The following is a 5,645-nucleotide window of genomic DNA, read 5'->3' on the forward strand; positions in this document are numbered from 1 at the left end:
CTTCCGATCTAATGCGGGCCGCGGAGCTCGGGCTCGAGGCGTGGGAACGCGGCCGCGCCTCGGCGGCCCTGGAGCTGAGCGCGGGTGGGGAGGCGCCGCGGTGAGCGGGAGCGCGAAGTTGCTAACCCTAGATAGGGAGGCGCGCGGACGTGGGCACGGGCGCCGGCGCGGGCGCGGCGGGGGCGGGCCGGAGAGGGGCGGGCTCTGGACCTCGGGTTTTGGCGCTCCTCCGCACCCCGCCGTCTGCCCGTGAAGTTTCAGCCCTGTGTTTAAAGAATAACCCCAAGCGCGTGGCTGAGTGTGAGCGAACGTGTGTGACGTCGGGAGGCGCCGTGGCTTAACCGAACCGCCCCACTCGACTGTCCCTTGTCTGGACCAAAACTGCTGACTGATTGACCCTGGCGGTCACATTTGCCCTCTGGGGTTTTTGGAAACCCTAAATCAAAGTTGCTTTTCTCCCTGGCAACTCGCACGGCTGCTTCCGCGGCCTCTGGGCCGAGAACAGATAAGGACGCGAGTTTCCCCGACCAGGTACTTAAAACCGCTGGCGGTCGGAGGGTCTGAGAGACAGGCCACCAAACGATTTTCGATTTGCTCTGAATCAGTTCTTTCCATTTGGCCACCCGGGCTGTAGGCTGTAGATAATAGATCCCGCTGAGTAGACCTTGGGTCGGAGTTGTGTCTACTCTAGTGACAGGAAGGACAAATCAATGGTGCGGGTATTTTAGGATACAGGTTTAGTAGTTTTTTCAAGTTCGAGTTTTTCGGGCTTGGATGATCCAGATAATTGCAATTCTCCACAGTCTCTGGTTTGAGTAGTCACAGCGGTAGAGCTAATTAGAATCCCTACGTGAAAGAAAAGAACAAAAATCGGGCTTGGAAACTTGCTTTCTAAAAGACGAAATTCGTGTCCAGTTTTTTGTGCATTGGACAGCGTGGGTGTATACCATTTAAAATGTGCCCTCAAAACACGTTTTCAAGCTGCTCTTTCTCTCCATGATCTGAAGTAGTATCTTTGGAACCGGCGGCTACGCGGATGTATCTGCGAGGGCAGCTGGAGTCGGTTTGCCCGCCCGGGGGCCGCGGTACCGGGAGGCGGGCGCCGGGTCGGTCCGGGTCAAGCCGAGACTGCAGTCATCGCGTCCCGGCAGCTCTGTGCTAAGTGCGGAAAAGCCCCTGAGAAAGAGGCGTCAATCAAGCGCCAGAAGCCTGCGCCACGGACGGATTCTTATTTTTCTGGGGATCTGCTTAGGGTGTCCCTCTCACACTGCATTCTTTTCACACAAGACCGGCGCGGGGCGGGGAGGAGAAAAGGAAGGGACGCGACTTGAGAAGGCCGAGCCCTGGCGGGAGCTGGGCAGGCGGGGAGCGAGAAGGACCTGCAGTCCGCAGGTTAAGCCCGCGTTAAACCACAAAACGCCTTCCCCACAAGCCCTCGTCTCTTTTGTGCGGTCTCCCGCGCGGCGCCTGCAATAACCGTGTGAATAGAAACCCGAAACGTTCCATCCTGACTTCTGAAACTTAACACCCGGCAAAGCACAGAGTCTCCGGGCGGTTGCGCGGGGGGAGCAGGCCGGGCGGGGCCTGATGGGGCTGGACCGGGTCAGCTCGGGGCCGCGGAGGACGGTGACCCCCCAGCTCGGCTATAGGCTTCTGTTCTGTGCGGGTCTCTCGGCCTTTGCTTCGCTGCCGCTCGGCTGCCCGAGCCCGCTGCAGGGAGCCGAGCGGACTCGCGTACCTGCGGCTCCGACCTCCCCCGACGCCACTCGGCTCCCGGTCCTCTAAGCCCCTCTAGGATGAGCGGGTGTGCGCGGGTGGCCACTCGCTCCTCCCCGGCGGGTGTGCTCAAGTCCAGTCTGTACAGGCCACTGGGAGACACATCGCCTCTGACCTGCGATCTCAGCCTTCACAACCTTCAGCGAAGGCGGCGCATTTTTCTGAAAGTGAATGCCTACAGGTGCCATTAACCTTGGCCACGCGATCAAATTAGCGGGCGCTTCCAAACGCCCGGGGTGCAAAATCGTCATTGAAAAAAAAAAAGTTCTTTCTCACTATACGGCTGCATTTAATTATAATAATTGCGAAAAATTGCAAAGAGGGAAATGACTGGCTTGCAATAAAGTTGCAACTGGTTAAAGTTTTTCCGTATTTGTCTTTGAAGACTTAACCACTGTACCCATGTTATAAAGAAAACTATGGCAAGGACGTTCGAAATGCACACGCGGATTTAATGTCACTTAGAAATACTTTTAAAACCAAAGAGGGTCGTGTTTTAAAAGCATTTGGAATAGTGTCTGGCATATGGTACGCGCTGTATACGTCTGTTAAATAAACATGAATACTTAAGGCAAAAGACCTCGGCGTTTTGCACATGATCAAATTAATAATATGCTCACTTATCTGCAACATACTTAATCGTAATTAGGCAGCACGAGATTTTTCAATTAGGTCTTTTATTCCCCTTAAGTATCCTATTTGCCTATCCCCTGGTTAGGCGCCCTAACACTGAAAGAGCTTCTCGGGTCAGAGGAAGAGACAGAGGAGATGCCTTAAAACACACTTAAAAACAGTGGTGAATTGTTGCGAGTCGGGAGGTGGTGGGGAGCGGGCCGAGGTGTAGGGGTGGCGTCTTCCAAGAGAAAGAAAAAAGAATGAGAAAACCGCGGGATTTCAAGCCTCATCGCTCCTCAGCGACATCCTTTTCAGCGAAAGTTGGTTGAAGGCTTAGTTAAGAACCCCGGCGTAAAAAAGATGTCCGCGCGCAGAGCAAACCGCAGTTCGTTCCCTTTCAAAGATTTGTACAATGAGATAATTAGACCGAAAGATGTGAGGAACTTCCCTACAAAAGAAATGCCATTAGGAAAGAAAGGCCAGAAAGACAAATCTGAACGAAACGGAGGAGGGGAGACAGCTGCCTTCTCGAAATTGGTCCTCTCGCCTCTTTTTGTCTTTCTGTGATTTTAGCTCACTTAATGACATGAGTGAGATGTCCAATGCCGACATCTGGAAACATCAGACTCAGTGGTACCCATCCTCCCCAAGTCTTCCCTCAACTATTTAATATAAAGTTGCAGTTTTTGCACCTATATACGCCTGGCCACCTTGACCCTGTTATTTCTTGTCCCACAAAATTTGAGTCGTTGCATAAATTAATGAAGTGATTACTTTGCAGCATTCTAAATTCTTCTTGCAGCATTTTTTGGAAGAGATCTGGGATCTTTTTTTATTCTTGGTCTGCTTTTTTCCTCTTTAGAGCCCTCAGATTTTTCAAGATCAGTGATCGTACTTCCTTATTTGTTGCTTCTCTGAATCCTTTGAGATGCTGCTTACAGTTACTTAAAAAGTGTCAGCCACACCAGTGTTTGGGTTCACTAGAAAGTCACTAAGGCATGACACACTTTAAAATATGTTTTAGTTTAACTTCTTAGTGAAATACAAGCAACTCTGTCATTTAAAGACCCTTGTGTTAGTCTGAGAAGGCTAAGTGTACATAGTTCAAATTGAGAAATCTAATATTTTGCCTTTTTGGAAATATAGTTATTTACACAGCTTTCTCTTGCAAATGGAAGACAAGCAGGTCGTCTAGATGTGCCTGCTAGTGTATTTGCAATTGTTGGGGCAGGTGACCCACATCTCCAGGCAGCCTTGCTGGGCTGACTTCTCTGACTACAAGGTTATTGTGAGCTGGCAACACTTTATAGTGTGTGAGAATGCTGCACCCTGAGAGTGAAGGCCAAGGGCAAGATCCTTGTAAATTTCAATAGCTTTTCCAACAGCAGGCCAGCAGCAGGCAGGCCACCCTAGGGTCAGTGTGCGACTGGTATGTATTTGCAAGCCGGTAGAGCAAAACAAAGCTGAAAGCAAAGGCAAATTTAGGCCCACCAACCTTGAAGTCATCTCTGAAAGGGAACTGCTTTACCAGTTAACAATGGTACTTGCCTGGTTAGCCACACAAAGTGCATTGTATTCCTTGGTTTGACCCAGTAGGTACTGCTTATTTGTTACATCAGAAGCTTTAAGGTAGGGAGTCTTAAGACCCAAAACCCCCTTTCTTGGGAGTTAGAATGTTTAAGTTGATCTCTTATTAAGGGGCAATTTATTTAAAAACTTTTATTTCATGAGTAATATTATTAGTACTTAGCACATGTCTAAGTATAAAGGCTGGTTTTATTCTAGGACCCTTGAAAAGAGGGTTGTATAATTAAATAATCAGTTTTCCATATCCCTGAAAGCAACAATCAAAAGATAACGATACTGACTATATTAACTTCCTCTTTGTGAGGGTTAACTTGAGGTTGGCAGGCTTTTCTTGTAAGAAAATTCTTTTAAATTTTCATTTTATTGAAGTTGGTTTGACTGATAAATTTTTCCTCTCTCTTATGAATACAGTAAAAATATTCACTCCTCTCATGGACATCATTTTTTAACTAACTGCATCTCCATCCTCTAGACTAGAACAGTGCCTGACACCTAATGGACACACAATAAATGGTTTGGAATTAATTTCTAATTGAAATGAATGAATTCTTTGCTTCTTTCCATATATATATATATATATAGTCTATTAGATACATCAGAATAATAAAATGGAAATAAACAATTGTGAAGTGAAAAATCATGAAAAAAATGATGAGAATATATCTAAATATGAGCAGGAAAGCATTTATTATAATGGGCCATTAGTTCACCCCTAAGCTTCCTGGCAGCCAAGTCAGAAAGGGAAACATAGTGAGTTTTCTAATTCTTATAATCAGAAAAGAGAAAGCATATTATGTGTCAAAGAAAACTATATCCAACTGCTAAATTCTAAAACAACTACATGATTGCCTTGTTCTCAGGTTTTAAGATTTAATTTTGTTGAGAACAATTAGTTTCTTTATCTAAAATTCTTCCCCAAGTATCTACATTAATTATTACATGAACATTCATATGATGTATAAATGAAGATAATAATTTATCTCCTACTAGCTGAATAAGTCATTATCTATGCTCTCAAGTTTAATAAAGTGACATTAATAGGACCAGTGCCTCACAAAGTTACGAAAATGTGGATTCTCCATAGGAAAATTTCTTTCAGTTTTAGAAAAATTTATATCAAAGATTCCTGGATCTGGTTGGTTGGCATTACTTGATAAAAGTGAAAGAAAATTTTACTTTTTTTAATCAAGAAAAAATTTTACTTAATAAAATTCTACAGATTTCTGAAATAGCAAGTCCTATGGAAAATTTTAGGACTAAAAGCATTTCCCACTAGAATGCAGACCACGTATATTTTTCTTCACGCTTTTATTAGAATACTTTAATTAGATGTGCGCACATTTAGGCCCTTATCTGTTTATTTTTAAATTGATAGAGAATTTATGGGGGAAAACCCTCATAGATTGAAATAAGAAGTTGCTAATTTTAGATTTATTATGGAAAAATACAGGCTATTTTTGGACCTTCATGCTTTGTAAGCCTATTGAAGTAGTACTTTACAAGAAACATAGAAAATAGCAAGTTTTGGCATCTATTGGTTGAGGAGACAGCACCAAAGTTTTTTCTTCTTTTTCTGACTTTGCTAAGTCACGTCAGTCGTGTCCGACTCTGTGTGACCCCATAGACGGCAGCCCACCAGGCTCCCCCATCCCTGGGATCCTCCAGGC

Source organism: Bison bison, unplaced genomic scaffold (genome assembly GCF_000754665.1).
Source record: "Bison bison bison isolate TAMUID 2011002044 unplaced genomic scaffold, Bison_UMD1.0 scf7180017864473, whole genome shotgun sequence".
In the NCBI taxonomy this organism is placed as follows: Eukaryota; Metazoa; Chordata; class Mammalia; order Artiodactyla; family Bovidae; genus Bison; species Bison bison.